This window comes from Mesoplodon densirostris, chromosome 14 (genome assembly GCF_025265405.1).
Source record: "Mesoplodon densirostris isolate mMesDen1 chromosome 14, mMesDen1 primary haplotype, whole genome shotgun sequence".
NCBI classification, from domain to species: domain Eukaryota; kingdom Metazoa; phylum Chordata; class Mammalia; order Artiodactyla; family Ziphiidae; genus Mesoplodon; species Mesoplodon densirostris.
In genome coordinates this window covers 35,530,333-35,553,115 of record NC_082674.1, presented here as the reverse complement: position 1 = coordinate 35,553,115, position 22,783 = coordinate 35,530,333, and the positions used below count along the sequence as shown (strand labels likewise).

General features: G+C 40.4%; 1 protein-coding gene across 4 annotated transcripts in view; it reads left to right on the top strand.

Annotated features, from left to right (window-relative positions):
• The window catches only part of THADA (THADA armadillo repeat containing), a 312,101-nt gene that overhangs the window by 140,421 nt on the left and 148,897 nt on the right, over positions 1-22,783 (top strand). The window lies entirely within an intron of this gene.

Sequence of the window (22,783 nt, the reverse complement as noted above, 5' to 3'; positions counted from 1 at the left end):
TCAGAAACCCTGTGATATTAGTTAGCTTTTACCTTTCTGCTTACCTCTTGACAAAACAGTACCTTCATTTTTATGTATCTACCAAAAATTGAAATACAGCAGAAGGATAAAATAGAACCAACTCAAGAGAGTGTACTTGTTATTTATGTGGTGCCCTGGGTTCCACTTCCTGGTTTCACAGAGCTGACTGATGCATTTTAATGTGAGAAACCATTAAACACAAGATTCTGGTGTGTGATTGCTGTAGCCATTTGTTTGCGCCAAGCCCTGGCTGTGGCTGTGTTATCTGTGATCACAGAGATGACTCACTCAGATTGGTTTTTGTTTCCTTATACACAGAGTTACCAGCCTCCCATATCCAGCATTTGGTGATTCATTTTAGGAATTTGGGTCATAAATTTAACTTTCAGGAGCATTTAAAAATTGTACTTTCACATATAACTGGAAAGAACTAAAAAATAATTCAGAAAGTTGATGGTTGGGGGAGGCACATATACAGAATCACAGTGTACATTAGAAACAAAGACACGCTTTAGAACTTTATCATCCTGTGTTGAGAACATCCAATTTGTGGAAGCTTATTTCTAATCAATCTGATACGTGTTACATCCTAGAAACCAGAAGTTACTATGTTGAAAGTATCCTTCCTGTTATTTATTAGTTTACATATAATCAGAAAGCTCATATTACTAATTATACTCAGAGCACTTATTACATATACAAAGATCGCGTGAACATAGGAGATTTAAATATTGCCTTAAGGCTAATGTACTTAGTGCATCTTCTTTTTCTTAACTCAGAAACACGAAGAAAGAAATGTACAGTTCTCCTGTCCTTCCAGTGAAAATGCCTTAGACAGTGGTTGCTTTCTACTTGAATAAAGATTCATAGAGCACCACCAGCAGCAAAAGTGCCATAGCGGATTCCTTAGAGTGTCTGTAGGCTCTGGTTTATTGAATGTCCAAGTATGTTATAGGCAGTGTTTCTCAAACTTTAAGATGTAAACATATCACTTGGGGGTCTCATAAATTCTGATTCAGTAGGTCTGGGGTGGGGCCTGAGATTCTGCATTTCACACAGACTTCTAATAATGCTGAGGCCGCTGGTCTGCAGATCACACATTGAGTAGCAAGATTAAATTTGAGATATCGAACATTATCAGAACCACACACATACAGAGAGATGATTTTAATAAACTATACAGTAGTAGGATCATACTTGGAACTTGGTTAGGCTATTCAGGAGGTTTATTAGAAGTAGCTTTTGACCCAGGAATGCAGAGAACAAGCAAGAAAATATTCTGAGCAGAGAATTCAGTAGGAAGTAGACCAAGCTTGTTGAGTCTCCACTGTTTGCCAGGCACTGAACTGGGGCGTTTTGCTTAGCAATGGCTCTGAGAGGAGGTGTTACACCTCTCTTTACCTGTTGAGGAAACTGAGGTTCAGAAAGCGACTCAGTTATAGAGTTGGAATATGAACCCAAGACTGTAGGGCTTGTCAAGAGTGTTGGGTATCCTCTTTCTATTACACCAAATTATCCAACTCCCTTTTGTATAGTTAAGAGTTTTGGCTACACTGAGTAGCCCCAAGGGCCCTGAAATTTATGCAACTAGGAGCGATTAGGAGCCCGTATCTAGGCAGTGGATCCAAGTGCAGGCTATTTTCACGATGGAGAAGTCATGCCCCACTTGCAGTGGGGTCTACTCCTGACCTTGCTTTTCCAGTGGTGGCAGTGGCTTGATTGGGTGCAGGCTTTCTCTCAGGCTTACATCTGTGGGATCATTGCTTGGGGTAATTGGGGCCAGTCTGTGGCCTGGGATAGAAGAAGCCTGGCTTTTCTTTCTTGAAAAGAAAGTAGAAAGATCCTAAATTTAGAGTTAGAAAACCCAGTATTGGGTTTCATCAACCTACTGCCAGGACAACCTTGTGCTACCCTAAAATGTTCACAGTCACACCAGAGAGATGAACTATATAAAAAGATTTTTTTTTAATAGCAGATTTGTTAAAACTATACACATTAGATTTAAATTACTTCTGAGAAAATTATTCATGAAGAAAAGTGAAAGATTGATCATAAAAACCTGCCAATCCAGGCAGTGTTTGTGGTTCTAATCATGGTAAAGATTGGGCTGTGTTGACTTGGCATAATGGCTGAAAAGACGGATGTATGCATAAGTGGATGGGCAGTGTTTTATTTTTGTGGCATTGCTAGTATTAATTTACGTACTTGGAAGAGCTCTAATCAGGCTCTTGGATACTCTGAGTTTAGCTAAAGCAAAATTTTTCAGCTAGTGGGAATAGCACAGAGGTTGCTCTGACTGTGCTCAAGTGAATCAGTTGTACAATGAGAAGATTAAAAGCCCTGATGACAGCTTTTTATTTCCCTTTGATTTACATATATTTACCTGCCATTTCCTTCCTCTCTGTGAGGTGTTAGGAAGTATTATTTGTACCTTTGTCCCTTATTCCACATTTGGGAATCCAAGCTTATATCTCTGTTGCCTTTCTTTGTTAACTTAAATCTTAGAAGCTTCTGATGTGGATCTTCCACAGTTATGTGTGTGCACAGCTATGATTTGTTGCATCATCTTGGAACAGAAATGATCATGTTAATCCCAGTGTTTTGTTTACAAGGTTTTTTCAAATCGAGTGTATTTTATGTGCCTAATGCTGTGCTGGATCCAGATACACAGCTCTCTTCCATGCAGAGATGATGCCTTCAATTTAAGGCCATTCACCCTTCAGTTCAGACACCACAGAGCAGAGTGACGCATGCTTTAAAAGGGACCTTGACGAGCTCCCTGAATACACTTCACTAGTGCCCACTTGTCCGGGGCTTTCTAGAGACCAGAATATCTCTGGACACACACCTTGGAATTCCCTTTCACAAGCAAGCTTCAAGTTTGAATTGATGAGCTGTAGGAAACCAAAAATGCCTCAAACCTCGGCAATCCTGAACAGAACAAAGGCCCTGGACTCAAGAGAGTTGGTTCTTTCTAAGCTCTGCCACTTATTCACTAGCTGTGATGCTTGAGCAAGGTTCTGTACACTCCTTGGACCAGTGTGGTACCTGTGTGTGTGAGGCAAAAAGTGCCTTCTGTTGCAGATAACTGAGGTCTCAGCATCGGATTAAATCCCTCTACTGCCTTTTGTTCACTCTGGGATGCTTTTGAAAGGATCTCCCCACTCTCCCCCCTTTTTGACTTATTTTCATTGCAAATGACTTTTGGTATGTTTTTCTCCAAATCATTTCAATCATTGTTCACTTTAGGTAAATTTTCAGTGAAATCTGCCCTTCTGTTTTGTGAAAATTTTTGAGGTACAAATAACCATACAATCTTAATTAAACACGTGGCAGTGGAAATCACCCATAGCGACCTATGTATGCAATGGAAACTGTTTCAGTTGTGATATTGAAACATCTAGTCAACAATCAAAACAAAAATTGGAAAATATGCATTTTATATATTTTTAAAATATTTCATGGAACCTTTTGATTGTACCAGTCTTAAGAAGAAGGGAGGGGTAGGGAGTACAAAAACTAAGACTTAGGCCTTTTAAGCCTATGATATTGGAAAATAATATTGACTTTTGTTTTCTTTTCCTTGAAAGTTGCATAATGCAAGAATTATCTCCTTACTCCTTACCCAGGTTATGAAGTTGAAAGATCTTATTTGCCATCGTGTAGAGTTGGGGTTTTTGCAGTAGACAGTAGTTGGCTTCCACCTTCATTTGTGATTGTAATACCAGGAACTTTCCTCCAAGGTTGCACATTTCTGTCTGTTCTGCCTTCTCAGAATCCTTGTGATAAGTAGAAGGCAGGATTTGCTTTACAGAGAGAGAAATCAGGCAGAGGGCTGTTGAGACACTGCTGGGAAAGAAGGCATACCCACCTCCCTTTCTCTCCACCCCAGCTCTTAATCCTCTCTCCCTCTGAATAGCTATAGCATTCATTTAAATCTCTTATCTTACTAGTCATCATTACTGTATCATATTATAATTTATATGCTCAATACTTATTTCCTCCAAATAAATCTTAATCTCTTTCCATGGAGAAGCAGCTATGGATTTTTTCAGTTTGTTTTTCATTTTTGGTACCTTTCTCTGCATAGCCCAGGTTTGGGCACAGAGGCTGAATTATTAACCTAAAAACTAAACTAACTGTGAAATGAGACACTTTGTGTCTTAGCAGGTCTGTGTATCTATGAAGTACTCAAGGGACTCCTAGTCTTACAGTATTAGAGCCATATTTCATATCCCACTGGTTACTGATTATGTAGAAAGGAGGCTCAGCTGGGTTTTCTGTTTTACCTGCCCTTTGAGGAACCTTATGCTCTAATGTGAGCTCTGACATTTGCTTTTATTTTGACTTCACCTCTCTGAAGGTCACACCCTCGGTTTCCTTTTCTATCAAATTAAGGTATTGGACATTACCCAGGGTCCTCTCTGGCCTTATGAGCCTATGACCTGAGACCTTCCTGGACTCTGACCTCCTCTCCCCTGACTGCTATCCAGTCAAGGGATCTGGAGGTCCACCTTGCAGCTACCATGCTGCAGGCTTTAGAGCCAAATGAGAGGAGCCTGAATTGATAAGAGGAGGAGGGAGGTCATAGAATTATAAACAAGCCAAAATACGTGGGGGAAAGCCTCCTGATTAATGTGGCACAAAAAGGAGGGCCCCTGAGTGCTTCAGGCAGTCAATCGGTATAATGGGGATAATCCTGACTACAAAATAGCAGATAAAAGCCCCTTAGTTTGTTGGTTAAGAAAAATTCTAGAGAGAGGAAGGGGTTGATAGTATAATGGTGACAGAGGGCAGACTTTTTTTAACTCCTGCTTCAGCTTTGTCTTTGCCAGTAAACTGGAAGGAAGGCCCTGAAACCAGATGTAGGTGAGGTGATAGAAAAAGAACACTGTCTCTTGTGGATAAAGGCAAATCCTTGGACCGGGATAACTTAACAGCCTCAGGTGCAAGTTAGCCTAGAGCCAAGTCAGTGATTTGGGGGATGTGTGGCATGGGAATGTTATCCTCGGAGCTTGCAGAAAGATTTCAAGAGAGGAAAAGGCATATTTTTATCAGTGACCAAACAATTGTGTTGATATTGTTTTAGACTGGATCATTCAATGTATTACTTGCAAGTGCTTCATACTTTATTTGCTGAGAGCTAGTAAGGATTCCCTAAGAATTAGTCATGCCTGAGTCACCTCATTGTTTTGATGGGATTACAAGTCTGATAGATGAGGCCAATGCTGCTTTATTCAGCGTTTGAATTACTTACTTAAAATGAAGACAGACTAGATTGCGTGCTTATTAGGTTTGCATATAAGAGAAATATACTTGGTGATGGACTCCCATTCAAAATAGTCTTTAAGCATGGGAGTGACAGACACAAATTTAAGATAGTAGCCATTACCTTTATGAAGCAGGGAAGGAGGGGATAAAATTAAGGACGCATATACTAGGAGCTTGTTTTATTTGTGATGTGTGTTCTTAAGCTGGGTTTGGGGCAAATGGCTGTTATATTATTCTCTCTACTCTTTTTTATTTGATATGTCTAATATCATCCATAATTGAAAAATATGATTTCAGAGTAGCCTTGGAAGACTGGATTGATGGGCTGAGACTATCAAGATAACATTTAATAGAGATATATATCATGTTCTGATTTTGTAAAGAAAAGTCAAAATTACACACATATAGAATGAGAGCTGTCGGCTTCATAGCAGTTTTTATGAAAAAAATCTTGGGGAATGGGATTTCCTGGTGAGCCCTGAGGAAGCAGTATGACACAGTTGCTGCTTCTAGGTAGTGAAGGCTATAGTCCCCCTGAACTCTGCTGGTCAGACTAAACCCACATCATTCTGCTATTATGTTATTATGCTGTGGGCTTCCCATTTTAGGAGGGTCACTGATAAACTAATATTTATCCAGAGAAGGTGACCAAGATGAGGAGGAAGCTGAACATCTGGAAATAGTTAGACTGGAAAAGACTAGTTAGAGGCAACATGGTAATGGTCTTTACATATTTGAGAGGCAGCCGTATGACAGAAGGCACATAATCTCTCTCTTGTGCTCCCAATGGGAAAGTAAGAGATAGATTTCAGATTTTAATATAAGGAAGAATTTTGTGAGAGTTAACATTCTGCATCAAGAGAACGAACAGATTTCCATAATTCTGAGCTGCTGGTCATTGAATGTCATCAAGGAAAACTGATCACACATTGTGTACATTTTTTAGATTTCTGCAGTGCATCTGAGGTGGAGCCGGATGACCGTCAAGGCATCTTTTTGAGGTGTCTTATTTTAGAATAGCTGAACAACCTGGCTGTAGATTCTAAATGTGCAGTGAAATGATAAACCTGCCTCTAAACCTGTAACACATATTTGTACATTTTTATTCAGGTACCCCTTAGGGGTACCTGAGGTTCAGTGTGTGGAATGAAATCATGTTTTCTGCATCGTGTGGCTTTTTTGCGAAGAGTTCTGGCATAAAAAGATACTCTGTCATCTGTTTATTCATGGGTTCCACCATCTACCAGTTGGGGTGCCATACTTCACATGGCCCACAGGTCACAGTGGTCTGCCCCTACATGGTACCCTTCAGCAGTTAATCCACTTAAATTTAACTTCTATAACTTGGTTCTCTGTAGTTCTGAAAACATTTTTTTGGCCTATGGGATGTTATGTCTGAAAAGCATTCCTTATTAATTTAATTATCGTTTTTTGGTGGTTGCTATATTTTTCTCCATTTCAGATGTTGGCTTAAGCCACATTTGTTTTCTGACAAGTACAAGGAACATCTGAGTCTTTGAGAAAAGTCAGAGATGCTTTTCTGAAGAGTGATTAAAATAGATAACTCTTTGTTGTCCAAACTTCAAACAGAGATGCCTGTAGAAAAAATAAAGGAGTTGCCAGTCCTAGCCCATTACAAGTAAAAATACTTGAGAATAGGGCTTTCCTGGTGCTGTTACTACAGCACTTCCTCCTGCCTGGCCATCCTAGAGGTTCAGAACTCCAGCTGTCCTGTGGTTACTGGTAAATTCCATGAGCCTTAGAGAATGGGATTAAAGGTTAGGAGTCTCCCTATACCATCCTGATCTGCTAACAGTGGTTGGATGAAAAAAAGGGACCTGCCATTCCATTAACGTGTAGAAACCCTGACCTCTGGTTTTAGTGATATGACTTTGATACCAGGCCAGGCCTTGAGCATGACTGTCAAGGTGCAGATGTTCAGTTCCACTCAGGGCTTTTTTGAGTGCTCAGTTTTCCTCTTTGCCTATAAGCCAAACCCGTGCCTACTCCTTCCTTTCATACAGACGTGTAAATGATCCTAGTCATTACCTTCCTTGGGGCTGTTTGTTGTGTTACACAGATATACATTTTGAAATAAAGTGAGGAATCTAGGTGATGGAATTTTAGGCCTTACATAAGGGAGGACCTAAAAGCAGAGATCGGAAGGTGTTTCCCAATGCTGGTGAAATCACAGTTTGGGCAGCTATCTACTTGGTCTCCTTTTTACCATGGCCCTGCCTGGCTAGTGCTTTATTTGGAGGGCTTTTTTGCTTATGGCCTTCTGAATTTCCAAATTCTACCCAGGGGTACCTGAGGTTCAGTGTGTGGAATGAAATCATGTTTTCTGCGTCGTGCGGCTTTTTGCAAAGAGTTCTGGCATAAAAAGATACTCTGACATCTGTCACCGATTTTTATCTCTCAGTTCCTAGAGAGGGACCTGGCCAACTTAATCTCTAGTGCCAGATCTCTTTAAGACCATTTTCTAAATATGTTTTTGAGCAAAAGGAATGAGGAGTTCACCTCTTAATGGAATGCATTGACAGAGCAAGCTAGAAAAACAAAACTTGTAAGGACCAGCTTTTCTGCAGTGTTATCTGTTACTTCAGTAGGCCAGTTCAGGTCATGTTAGAACAAGTGATCTGTAGACAGCCTCGTTCTTAGGTGAAATTTCTGACAATGATGATAATCCATGGCCTGTTGCTGCCATTCACTCTCAAACTTAGAATCCAATCAGTTAATAGATTAACTAAGTAGTTGTTAAACATCCATTGTATACCTAGCTAGCATTAGGTCTTGGATAAGATGCAAAGTAAAGGAAAAAGGTTTTTCATCCTTGAAGAACTTATGATCTAGCTAGTGAGATAAAACCCATGCTTGTGAACCTGACATACTGCATATGAACCACTTAATTATATGGCAGATACACTAAGGACCAAAGTCCCGTAAACAAGGGGAGGAGCACTGGTGGGTTGGAGAAATTCAGGAGGTTTTCCCTAGTAGCAAGGCAGGAAAAGGACATGGGAATTCAGTTTACCATCCTGAAGACTTTAAGAAATCTCCCATGTTGGTTAGCAGCTCTTAAGAGAGGAAAGTCATACTGTTCATTCTGCAGACAGTGGGCTGTAACAAGCAGAAGATTGTGACAACAGAGTTTTATCATTCATAACTTGAAAGTTATCATAAAGAGCTTTGCTTCCACTTGAATCAAGAATGACCCAGGAAATTCACAAAATAAATGGTTTGCTACTTAACAGAAGAAACCGTCCATGGTGAATCTTTGGTAACTTTAATTAAGAGAAGTATTTACTCCAAGTGTTGCATTTCCAAGTCTTATGGAAATAATGAAGAGTAATGGGAAAATTATTACAAATGCAATATTTAAATTTTAAAATATTTTAATAATATTTTTCCTTAAGGAGCCTTTATTTCCTTAAACTTAACTATTTTCTCAAAAATGTAGCCAAGATGCTCAGCAGGCATTTTTAATGCTGAACTGAAGATTTGAGAGTACCAAGCCCCAAATGCCAGCTAATACGAAGTCATCTTCTCCTACCTGGTAGGGAACATTTTAGAATCAAAACTGTGTGTTTTTCTCTTTAGGCAGAAAAATCTGAATTAGGGGAGAGAGTATGAAGGTAAAGAAGAATTACAGTAGGCTTAAAATGAGACAAGAAAAATACACGACATACCATGTTTTGATTATCTTTCTCTGATCGGCGCAGTTTTTTTCCTCCCTCTCCTCTGGGCCTTGACCCTTACCAGTCTATTTATCATCTTCTTGTTAAAACAACCTGCGTTAGTCACGTCAGCTGCACCAGATCGTTCACCCTCATACCCTTTGACTTTTTCCCTTTGGGCCTTATTTTCCTCACTCACCTTGAACATTGAGACTCTTGACTGCCTGTCTTGCCTCCCCTCCACACAGCGACAGCTATTCTCTTCTTCACCATTTATTCTTGTCTTTCACTTTATTTTGTGAGCGCTCTTCATCACTAGGTCATCCATCCATTAAATGTGTTTGCTGAAGGCCTACTTTGTGTCATTGCAGTAACCCAAGGCCCTACTCTCATCACCTCTTATTTGCAAGAGAAAATAGAAGCCATCAGGCATGGACTGTCTCCGTGGAGACACCCACTCTACCTACTACCATAGTTCTCTCCTTTGTTTTATAGCCAGACTCTTGGAAAAGGTTGTCTGTGTTTACAGTCTCCATTTCCTCCCCTCTTATTCCTTCCTTAAACCACTGCAGCCTGGATGCTTCTTCCACCACTTCACTGACAAACGTGAAATAGTAGTGACCTCTGCATTACAAAAGCCACTGGATGCTTTTCAGTCATTATCTTTCTGAATCTTCCTCTGGTATTTGACACTCTTGCACACTGGCTTCTTCAGGATGCTCTTCCTCTGTGGCCTTGTTTGGCCATTGCTTCTTCCTCCTCTTTCAGGGCCCCTTCCTCATGCTGCCTCCTAAATGTTGGTGCACCTCTTTGTCCTGCCCTCCACTCTTTTCTTTTTTCACCTCATATGTACAGTCCTCACCTGGCTGGCAACTCACATACATTGATGAGTCAGTCCTAGATCTAGAACTTGTACAGAATCATAGATTCAACTTTCTGTTGGACAACTCCTTCTGCATGTCCCATAGACATCTAAAAAGTCAGCAGTTTCCCCCAGGTAGTGCCTCTGCACACTGAGGTCTGAACAGCCATCTCTTAGGGCCTAGCACAACGTCTGCACATTCCCCCTGGCCAACTGGAGTCAGAGGACTTCTTTGAAAGGAAACAGGACTAAGGGTATTACAGAGGATCCTTTCAATATTATTGACTATGTTCATAGGTACTCAATAACAAAAGAACATTGGGGTTTTTAAAATAAATTTATTTTATTTATTTATTTTTGGCTGCGTTGGGTCTTCGTTGCTGTGCGCAGGCTTTCTCTAGTTGCAGCGAGCGGGGGCTACTCTTCGTTGCGGTGCGCGGGCTTCTCATTGTGGTGGCTTCTCCTGTTGCAGAGCATGGACTCTGGAGCTCTAGGCACGTGGGCTTCAGTAGTTGTGGCTTGTGGGCTCTAGAGCACAGGCTCAGTAGTTGTGGCGCATGGGCTTCGTTGCTCCGCAGCATGTGGGATCTTCCCCCACCAGGGCTTGGACCTGTGTCCCCTGCATTGGCAGGCGGATTCTTAACCACTGTGCCACCAGGGAAGCCCAGGAACATTGGTTTTAAAAGCCATTGACTTTTTTTTTTTTTTTTTTTTTTAAAGGGCAGTTACTCTGCCTCATTTATTTATTTTTTATTTTTGCTGTGTTGGGTCTTCGTTTCTGTGCGAGGGCTTTCTCTAGTTGTGGCAAGCGGGGGCCACTCTTCATCGCGGTGCGCGGGCCTCTCATTATTGCGGCCTCTCTTGTTGCGGAGCACAGGCTCCAGACGCGCAGGCTCAGTAGTTGTGGCTCACGGGCCTAGTTGCCCCGCGGCATGTGGGATCCTCCCAGACCAGGGCTCGAACCCGTGTCCCCTGCATTAGCAGGCAGATTCTCAACCACTGCGCCACCAGGGAAGCCCCAGCCATTGACTTTTGATATCCCTTCAGTAAGTTTGAAATGATTTGCTTTTTCCCTTATACTGATGATCATCACTTTGAGGTAGCAAGTGGCAGGTGTTGGTAACTTTCTTTGGAGATGGAAAAGTCAAGGTCCAGAAGGAGTAAGCAGAATGTGTCCACAGTCAAAAAGTGATTCGTTAAGGAGTCAGGGGTTGATTCGTTTATTCATTTACTCAACAGATAATTACTGTAAGCATGATTGTGTGTCCCGTATGATAGAAATACAGTGGAGCATCAGACAGATAAGATTTTTGGCATAATGGGATATCCGTTGTGCTGTGTTGCTTCTTGGTCCCTATCATCTTTGCTCTGATTTTTTTCCATATAATTAGGGATAAGTGATAATAATTAGCAGATATTTACTATGGGCCAGACACTGTTTTAGGACTTAATGCATACTAATACATTTAATCATCATGACAACACTATGAGGTCCCTAACATTCTCATTCCCATCCTCCATCCTACAGAGAGGGAAAGCTGGGCAGTGGGAAGTTTAGAAATGTGCCGTAGGTCATACTGCTAGGAAGTGATAAGGCCAGGGTTTGAACCAGGCAATCTGGCCCCAGAACCCGTGCTCTTTGCCACTCTCTTAGCTACGCTAGCTGGTGCTTAATACTACAATTCGCCCTTTTGCTCATGTTTACAATCCTCCATCTGTGGGGTATGACAAGCTAGTTCTCAATATGCCAAAATTCACCTGAAGTTTTAAATAGCAAACACTTGGACTTACTTTGCTTTCTTGAGATATCTCTCCCCTGCCCCCCTTGGGCATTGCTCTAGCAGTGGTCTCTTCTTCTAATCTGAAATCAGTAGAAAAGAAAGAAAAACTTGCAGTTAAGCCCAAGTGGTTGTGACGGGTTGCTAAATAAGACTGGTTCAACTGAATTTCTGAGATTCTTGAGAAACACTGAGGATTTCTTACAAAAGAAATTTTCCTTGTAAGAGGAAATCGTGGGTCATTGCACAGGTATAAGTGCCTCAGCAAAGAAAAAATGTGTCTTGAGGCTTAAGAAGCATAAAATCTTAAAGAGATTATTTGTGGGCTGCTACTTAGGCATAATTTTTAAACTATTAGACCATATATTTTCCATCTGACTTTACCATCTTAGGTTTTTACTGTTGAAACTTAACATAATTTTGAAAGGCTTCAGGGTTGTTGAAAGAAAAAGAAAAAAAAATAGTAACAAGCATTCATATAAAGCAGTTGAAGTTTACAATGTATTTTCATAAACAGTAGCTTACTTGATCATCCTCTTTTTACTGTCTTAGAAAACAGAATCATAAGGATATCACTATATGTTGAAATTTTGAAAAATTGCCAACATTTTCTTATGTGGTAATCCTACACTTTAAAAGGATACCTTAAAAAGGCAAGTCTGAATCAGTGAAGTGTTCAAATTACTGGATATTATGAAATGAAAGTTTCATTACTCCAAATTATATGTAATATATCTAGGGAACTGCTTTTTAATGGGTGGGTAACAGTAGCATCTGGTTAACGTATTAGTTGTTAAGCCACACCTCGAGGCCTCTGAGATGGGTTGAAATCCCCCTTTGTTCCTCAGTTTCATATTTTTCATGTGCAGAGTCCCACCTCCCTTCTTCAGCAACCAAAGGTTACTAGCCAAACCTGCTGGAGAGCACACTGAGAGTGAGATGTGTGAGATGTGCCCCCTGGGTTGTCTTGTTCTGTTTTGTTTCGTTTTCCATCAGGGAAAATTCCTGGTCTGGGATATTTGTGTCCTGGCCACCAGTTCCCAAGAGATGGCCACATTTCTCCCAATTTTAAATGAAACTCTCAGTCCCAGAGGTAAACATTAGCTCGGCCTCCGTCTGAATAATTGCAAAATCAAAATTAGGCAGGCCCACGTGAATGAGATTTTCTGTTTTGTCTCTACAGTGTCCAGAGCATTAACAAAATGTCTATTTGTATTGAGGGTGCTTCTGTGTAAATAAGCCTGCTCCTTTTTGATTATTGCAATCATACAGGAAAAGGCCATCTGTTTTGGTAGTAACTATGGAAATATATCTAGGTAGCCAAGGAAAAGCTGGATTGTTACTAAAGGATGTGTCACACCAACAAGAAAATAATTTACAAAGCAGGGGGTAGAAAATATTTTCAAACGCTGAAAAGTGAGTCACTTAAGCTATCTTTTTGGGTGATGGGTGAGTAGTGCTGGTTTGTTTTTTGCTTGACTGTTTATTTTATTTTTTTCTTTTTTTCTGGAAGAATCTCTCTTTCCTGTAAAGCCAGAATTTAAGGCTCAGCTTCTTTTCAGCTTGGATAAAATGAAAAGCAAAATTCTTTTAATACTAATTATAACTTGCAGAAGTCTAGTGAAGAGAAACTTAAGAAATGTAATTCTTGTTTCCTAGCTGAGCTTCAATGCCATATAATTAATATAATTCAATCTCTTCTTACCCCTTTTTTTACTGCATGATTTAAGATATCAGAATTTAATTCATAGCCAGAATGAAAACCGGACTTAGGAAAAACTTGAAAAGACTAGAGAGGGATTTGCATTCTGCTGCATGGTTGAACACGTCCCTAAAGCAGCAGCTTTAGAATGCCATGTCCTGATAGAATTCCCCATGGAAAACTGGCCAGTAGAGCGGTTTCCTAGCGCCCTCCCCCTAGTCTGCACCATTGTGAAGTGTCATGAGGGCCTGGGATCTGAATCTAGGGAGCTTCACAGGATTGCTCCACAGCCTGACAGAAGGGCACTGGTCTCACTGGGCAATCTGTGCTCTTGTTCATAAGCCCCAGGCTGTGGGTTTTGGAACTGGCCAGCCACCCTGGCTCAACCTTGGATAAATATTCCTGGGTTCTGAGTAGGAGGGGGAATTCAAAGCCCTGTTTTTCCCAAGTCCTTCCATAACCAGTCCATGGCATGTTATGAGGTCTGAGTGGCGTGGCCATGTTTGGAGGGGGTTAGGGAACATGTTCTACTCCTAATTAATATGTACACCGCTAATAACTCAGAGGGCCAGATTCTAACCCAGCTTCACCCCCAGGGTAGTTGAAATCTGTATGGAATGATTTGAGAGGTCTTAAGCAGTGCCTTTTACCCACCCAGTTTTCTCAGATGCCTCTTCCCTTTTGAGCTGAATCTTGAAGTTTCACAGTTGGACTTTCATTCTTTAAGTATACGGTTTTGATCCTTTCTAAAATGGAAATCCCACGGTGAGATATAGTATTTTAAGGTATTATTGGTCATTTAAACCACAGTTTAAGTTTCTTTGATTTTGACAGGAAGAGACATTAGTTGGGTGTGGCATTAGAGATGGGATAAGGCTGGCGGGCGGTGGGGTTAGGGTGTAGAATTTGGGACAGAGACAGATTGCACATTGCCTGGATGGGGACCTCAGTGGCTTCTTCCCCACCAGAATTTGCTCCTGTGCATTTAGTGAAACGGGGCATCCTATTTTCCATTTACCTCTCCCTGCTGGCAGGGAAAGACTTGGAGGCCTTTTTACAGCTTTGACTCTTCCTCCTTCTAGATGTGGTTCCATTTCCGTTCCAAGATGAAAGCTTGTCTTTGTCCCCTCCCAGAATAGTTCCAGGCAGCAGAATACAGTGAATCCTTCCAGATAAAAGACCTGCTGATAAAATACCAGATTGTTATCAGAGAAGCAGAGTGAGGGAAGTCGAGTCCCTACCATTAATTACCTAGTTACAACTTTGTTTATATCCTGTTCATTTGGCGGTGTGTTTTCCCTGGACAGTTTCTTGTCTGTGTTCTCAACGGCAGGCTGATGTTGCAAAAATCCCAAAGGTCAGGGAATAGTAGGTTCCTTATTTTCTGAAAGGCTTAATGGCAAAGAAGAGAATATCAGAGTTTCTGCCTTCCACCTGGAAGGAAATGGCCAAATGCTTGGTTTGGGTGGTTCTTGCCTCACCTCCAGCACACAAACCCTAGTGTGTTGAATGAACTCTGATTTTGTATACTTATCCGAAAGGTTACCTGAAAATAGAATGACATTTATCTCTGTGAAGCCATGAGTATTAACCAGTGAATACCTGGATATCAAGACACTGAGGCCAGAGTCTAAAATGCTCTAACACTGCTTGGTGAATGAGCTAAATGCCACTTCAGAATGTGTTAAGTTTTGAACCACCCCCTATTTTGGGGCCTCTCACCTTCTGAGCTGGCCCACACTCTGGAGTGTGTTTCTCCCAAGGCCATTCTCACCTTTTGAGATGGACCACATTCTGTCCAAAGAATGTGTATCTCTAAATAAATCCACTTCTTACCTTAAAAAAAAGAAAAAAAGTGTAAGTTTTATGTTATGTATATTTTACCACAATATAAATGAGTGAATGAATGAATGATACTTGCTTTCTGGCAGCTCCAAGTACTTTGGACACAGTTGGAAATACCATAGGGTTGGGCTACATCATCTGCCTTATATTGAACTTGATCACTGTTGCGTGTGAGGTATCATGCTTCCTTTTAAGAACTGTGAGACTGAGAGCACAGAGAACCTTAATGAACACAAGACAAAGAGACAAATTTTGCCTCCTTCATAGGGACATATTGGCAAGTCTGGGATTGGAAAAGAGCCGTGTCTTGAAAATGATTGATTCTAAACCACTATAGCCACTCTCCTTCCACAAATGTAACAGAAGAGGGGAATGGGGTCTCTTGATGGCTGAAATAGTAGTAGCATCTATTGCTCTGATTCTCAAGTAGTGGCATTGAAATGCTCCATGACTAGTAGTAGTCATGGAAGTTAACCTCATCTGTATATCTGCAGCCCTTGAGTGGCCAAGCACATGTTTCTTCACCAAATCAGACTCAAGTGTGACCTTATGTTTTCCTGTTAGGTTCTGTTCTCAGCCCAACCGATTTTTGCTATAAGACTGACTCTTGACCAGTGATTCAGCCAGCTTTTTCAGCCTCACTGGTCATGGGGGTTCTTTTTGAGGACTAGACTGTTGCTTTTTTTTTTTTCCTGCTAAGCCAAGAAACTTCTCATACCTTGCAAACATGCTACCTGGTGATACAGCTGCAATGTGATGTCAGTGTAGAAAAAGAAAGTATGAAAATAGCTCTACTGCAAATCAAGAAACTTTATTTCTTGTTAACCCAAAAGCCCTAAACTCAGAACTCTGACTAAGAGGTACTTCTTTTTTCCCGTGTGTGTGTGTGTGTGTGTGTGTGTGTGTGTGTGTATGTGTGTGTGTGTGTGTGAGAGAGAGAGAGAGAGCGAGAGCATGGGCGTGCATATTCTTACCATCATTTCAAGGTAGTTGTGAAACATTCACCATGGTTTCAGCAATACCTTTCTCAATTTTAGTATTTTCCTTAGAAAAGGCGAGAGCCTATAGGAATTTAGGAAGAAGAAGCTAAGGTAAATTTAAAATATAAACACTCACTTTGAGTGAAATCAGTGAAAACATGCCCTGACCTTCTAATACATAAGAAAAATTTTAATTAAAAAAGATAAAAGTTTTGGGCTTCCCTGGTGGCGCAGTGGTTGAGAGTCCGCCTGCCGATGCAGGGGACACGGGTTCGTGCCCGGGTCCGGGAAGATCCCACATGCCGCGGAGCGGCTGGGCCCGTGAGCCATGGCCGCTGAGCCTGCACGTCCAGAGCCTGTGCTCTGCAACGGGAGAGGCCACAACAGTGAGAGGCCCGCGTACTGGAAAAAAAAAAAAAAAAAAGTTTTCTTTTAGGAAATAAAGATTTTGCCAGAATAGCATGAGTAGATAAAGCAGTCTGTTGTGAAAACTGCATCTTTAAAATTTCCACTTTAAAAAATAAGATTTCTTTGCTTTCTTCTTGACTAATGGTTTTGTCAGAACAATCATTTGAATAATAAATGAAATACTTTGAAGTATGTGAGGGAGTGGAGAACTTTTCTGTGCCTTGTACGAACTGGTGATACAGATTATAAACTAAATGATTCCACATTCCAGTTTATCAAGGATCCAAGCCAAAGCCATAGAAATCTACCAATGAAATCATAAAAATGAATGGAAGTGATCCAGATTGTTTCATTTTCCTTTGAAATGTTGTTTGTATTAGATGTTAGCACCCAGAAGTTAAACAGTATTGAATTTCACATATAGCACTTCAGAAAAAAAAAATTTATTTATTTATTTGGCTGTGCAGGGTCTTAATTACGGCATGTGGGATCTAGTTCCCTGACCAGGGATCGAACCTGGGTCCCCTGCATTGGGAGCATGGAGTCTTAACCACTGGACCACTAGGGAAGTCTCATAGCACTTTATTTTTAATCTTAGGTTAAAGGTTATGTCCTTGGCATGATTGAAGAATGACTCGTACAATTTGCACTGACTTTTTTTATTTTTTATTTTTTTATTATTATTTTTTTGGGGGGGGTACGCGGGCCTCTCACCGCTGTGGCCTCTCCCGCCACGGAGCACAGGCTCTGGACACGCAGGCTCAGCGGCCACGGCTTACGGGCCCAGCTGCTCCACAGCACGTGAGACCTTCCCGGACCGGGGCACGAACCCGTGTCCCCTGCATCGGCAGGCGGACTCCCAACCACTGCGCCACCAGGGAAGCCCTGACTTTTTTTTATTGATGGGCAAGGAAGGAAGTTGGGGAGTAATGTGATACTGAATTGATGCTAAATTTATTAATTGAATTTAAATGGGAATAAAGAATGTCACTTAATGATTTTATTTATTTTTATATTCATGTATATGCCCTCTGTGAAGATTCTCTTGAACGTTACTTATGCTTAAAATGCAGTATAAAATATCTCTTGGCCACACCAGTAGCAGTGGGAATTAGCAGTGATTTTCCTCCTAGTAAATGTATCAAATTGTATCACAGCCCAAACCTTCAGTCACATGGACATATTGGAGGATGTGACCAGAATTCTTTATTGACATGTTCCCCATCTTAAAATACAGTTACCATGAAATTAGTGTATTAAGCCTTAGTCACAACCCAAGGAAAGACTTAAAGGTAATGTGATTCTACTTATAATTAGTAACCTAATTAAATGCTGGAAGGCTTCAACCATATAGTAATGTACCTTACTTCTGAACAAAGATAATACCACAGCTGAAATTGTATACTTGTAACACTAGAATTTTTTTAATTAGTGGTAGGGTTTGTGGGTATGTGTGAGTGTAATCTGTTTTGTTTCATCTTCAAACTTTGCACAGCAGTCTCCATTGTGCATTCACTGGGACTATGTTAAATAATAGTGCACTAATTGGTTTCTGTTTGTTCAGAATTCAGCATGATTCAAACTGGGATGAGTTGAAAATTACCTGTTCACTATGGAATAAGCAAATTATGAAAATAAGCAAAAATAAAAGATATTAGGAGCAGGTTCAATCTACTCAAGATGGAGGATAAATCTGTTTTACCTTAATAACCTCTTGAAAAATTCTACTGCTAAATGCAGAGTTTATTAAAGCGGGCCCAACAGATTTGGCATTGCTTGGTTGAATGGTGTGAGTTGTCAAGTATAGGTAAGAGTTATAAAATTGAATTTCTTTTAGTATTTGTTATTGTCGTTCCACCCTGTGGTGGTAAAAATGTCTTATAGTTGGGGCATGCTGGGTTTTGCAGCTACCACGGGCTCTGGAGTCAGACAGACCTGACTTTGAATCCCGGCTTATCCATTCACTTCTTTTGTGAGCTTGGTCAAGTCACATACTGTCTCTGAGCCTGTCCTAGAAGAGCATGTGGAAGATTTGGAACACTGTCCTGAAAAAGTTTCTGTTTTTTAATTCTTATGCGATTGTTAGGATTTCAGTGTTTATTGATTTGATTCTTTAAGAAAGCACAAGGAAAGGTTCATTCTGGTCATAAAAGTTCAAAGGAAATAGCTGGGCTTGTTTAATATGAGGAAAGAAGATTTCGGATATTTTGGAGATGCGATTGGAGGTTGAGAAGGGAGAACAAGACAGGATGTATAACTTAACTTTTCTAATGTATGTGAAATGTTATTCTTAAAAAACAGCATTATTGCAGTGTAATTGATATAAACTGCACATGTTTAAGGTGTACCATTTGCTAAGTTTATACACCCATAAAACCACCCCCAGTGTCAAGATAGTAAACATATCTATCACCCACAAAAGTTTCCTTGTGCCCGTTTATAACCTTCTCCAACAGCCCCGCCCCCATCACCTGGCAACAGCTGTTCTAGCACTATAGATTAATTTGCATTTTCTAGAATTCATATAAATGGAATCATACATTATGCATTTTATTTTGCCTGACTTTTTCACTCAGCATAATAATCTTGAGATTAAGCCATGTGATTACACATATCAGTAGTTTGTTCCTTTCTATTGCAGAATAGTATCCCATTGTACAGATACCACTATTTACTTACACTCTCACCTGTTGGTGGACATTTGTGCTGTGTCTAGTTTTGACTATTACAAATAAAGGTGCCAGAAATATTCATGTACAAGTTTTTGTATGGACATATGCTTTCGTTTCTCTAGGATAAACGTCTAGGAGTGGAATGGGTGGGTTGTAGAAAAGGGTGTACATTTAACTATTTAAGAAACTGACAAATTATTTTCCAAAGTGATTGTACCATTTTACATTTCCCCCAGCAGAGGATGAGAGTCCCAGTGGTTCCGTATGCTAGTCAACACTTGGTGTGCTTGGTCTTTTTAATTTTAGTCTTTCTAGTGAGTATGTAGCAGTATATCACTGTGGTTTCAATTTGAACGTCCCTAATGACTAAGGAGATTGAGCATCTTTACATGTGTTTCTTTGCCATCCATATATCTTCTTTGCTGAAGTCTTGGTTCAAAGTTTGGCCCAGTTTTTTGTTGGGTTATTTGTTTTCTTCTTATTCAGAATATATTCTGGACACAAGTCAAAAGACTGTTCTTTTAGGCAAAAGTTCATTTATTTCCCTGGCATGTAGAACCACAAAAACAAAATTAAGTTGCAGTAAGAAAAGTGTAATTATACTTAAGGAAGTACTTTTTGACTGTGACACGAATGTGGGCACTGGGGCAACCAAAGGAGGATGTAAAACTTTCCCTGAAGGCAGTGGTCTGTCTGTTTGGATGCTGTAGGGATGCTGATGTATGACTTAATCTACCTAATTGCAGTCTTCATTTGAGATAAGAATCTTCCCTGGGGTGGGTTTGTTACTAATATCTCAGTATTCTTTGCTCTTTTGTGTTATTTTTTCAGGCCAAAAAAGTGCAATTTCTTGGAATTTTTCAAAACTTTCCATGTACTTCATGGGTTTAAAAAATTTATTCTTTCTGATTTTAGCTTGAAGTGTTGCTGTGAAACCTGAGGAGGGTCATTCAGGGGTATTAATTAACTTTAGCAAAAATAAATTGCCATGTCTGGAGAGTAATCAAATTAAAAGAAATGCTCAAATTTCTCTCATCTAGCAGTAGCACAAATCACTGTTTTAGCTGATAGTACTGGGAAGATTCATTCAGCTCTCTGTAGAGGCAAAGTAATTAACTGGATTCTAGAGAAGAGGTTCTACCTGATTAAAGGAGTTGGGCTGTTTTAGCCCACGGAAGGGAAGAGTAAGGGGTGATTTAATGACAGGATTCCATTATAGTCAGTGAAGGGGTTTCCTGTGTATAGAAAACACTGGTCATTTGTTCTCCAGCTCTGGAGAGGCTCAAACTAGAGAAAATGGGCTCCCGACTGTAGAAAGATTGAGTGTGGTTTGTATTAAACGTAAAAGTTCTATTATCAGCATCAGTATTGTTATGAGATTAAGCAATGGAGCAAGTCAAGAGAGGTCATAAAGATATTTTAAAATAAAAAATATAGCTATCTGCCTGAAATATTTAAACGTCCATTGAATTATAGGATTTTGTTATTGAAGAGGACTTTCAAGATCACTTATTCTAATCTCCTTTTACAGATGAGGATGTGAAAGGACATTATGTAACTTGCCTATGGCCACATTTAGATACTAATATTTTAATTTGAGGATGTTTTAAAAGTAGTCTGGCTAAAGAGGCATCAAAGGGACCATGTAAGAGTTTCTGCTTAGCAGTAGGTTTCACTCCACCAAAATAGTCACTTAAAGCTGATAACGATGTGTATTATTTTTTCCTAAGCCCATGAAGATCCTGCCAATGTGCTGACCTGTGTCTGTTGTCTTTAAAAAGGTTAAAGATTCTTATTCTTGGACATTTTGAACTTGTCTCTAGATAAATACTCTACTTCAAAAGACTGTAGATGTGATTTGACCCGAGGTGGTCAGTATTGTTAGAGGACAGCAGAGGACACTGCCGCAGCCCTTGGCGAGCCTGTCCCAGTCTAATACAGGGCTCCTCAGAAACCTTTGGCTGCTGGCTGAGCTACAAAGACTACAATTTCGTGGACGACTATTGCCTGGTGACTAATTTGCCTTCCTTAAAGATAGTGCATTATACAGCTTTTGGTTTTATTTTATTAAGCACTAGTCGGAGCAGTAGGAAATACATTTAGGCCACCAGTTCACTGTGTATGGGATCTGCAGAAATGAATTCTAACCATTGGGATTAATGGGATAAATTGCACATCCATTACCACAACAGAAAGAAATTGGCACAGTGCACTTTATTTGATTGTGGGTACATTTTATTTGGGAACTCATCATTCTATATATGTTCCCACTAGACCATCTAGAGCAAAAACTGACATATGTGTATATAATTTTATATACTTATTTCAGAGGGTTTATGTGAGTACTGAAAGTGAGATAAAATATCTGAAAGTACCTAGCACATTGCCCGACATCTGGCAGACACTCAGTAAATGTTCCCACCTTTCCCTTTCCCCTCCTTGAGTTTTAGCATGAGTATTGGAATCTCTCAGAAATGTAACAGATTCTTGTCAAAAGGGAAGTTCCTAAAATTGTTCGCATTTGAAAGTGTTTATTTAAAAATGTTACGCACTCACTTGACTCACAGGATGCTTAGATTTTATAAGAATTTAATATCTTTTCAGAAAGAGTCACCTGAAAAGTCAAGTTCTATTGTTCCAGGAAAGATGTACTCAGCACCTATGATTTGTCCACCCAGTATTGGGCTAGGTTTAGGGTGCTTTGAATGCCAGAATGAGAAATTTGCATTTAATGTGGCGATAGAGAGTTGTGGCAGGTTCTGGAACATTTGAAAGCTAAAGAACAAACAGAAAACAAAAAAACTCTTAAAAACGGGACCAAAAGCATTCCTTTTCAAACCTTCCCCCTAAATATACATAGCTTAAAAAGAAGAGAGTAAATTTTCTCTATACCTTTGTGTCGTTTCTTAAACTGACCACCCAGTCCTGGGTTTATGAACTGAAACCCACTCACTGTGAATATGGAACCGCATGCCCTAAAGGTTAATGGGGTGCATTTCAACTGTATGAAGTCACTTAGAGAACTTGGCCTTTGAGCAGTGACCTTCACCACAAGGAGACTCAGCACATTCAGGACTGTTTTCTCCAACCCACCCACTACCTGCAAGGAAAGGAGAAGACATGCGGAGGCCAAGGTGTTACGATCAACCCCCTTAAAGACTCAGTGGCTGTCTGTGTGTGTTCGTCTCTTGGTCTTTAGTGGAGCAGGGGCAGAAACAACAGGAGGGTTTTGCTATTGAGAGGAATGTGCAGCTCTTTCCCTGGTCTGCACGAGTTGCACCCCTCAGCTCCTGCCCTGCACACAGCTTATCCCAGCTTGAGAGCCCTGAGGGCAGATCCAGAACGCTTTTCCAGCTGTCTGTGAGGAGGCCAGTAGTATGTGGCTTGTTGATCCAAGGTCAGAGAGGAAAACCCACAGATGGACCGGGAGGGAAGATCATGCCAAAATTTCAAACTAAGTCTAGTGGTTATTTTCATTATGTGGGAGAGTTTTATACCGTTTATGTTAGATTTTTTTTTCCACTTTATATTACTCCATTTTATTTTGGGTAAAGACTGAAAGTAATG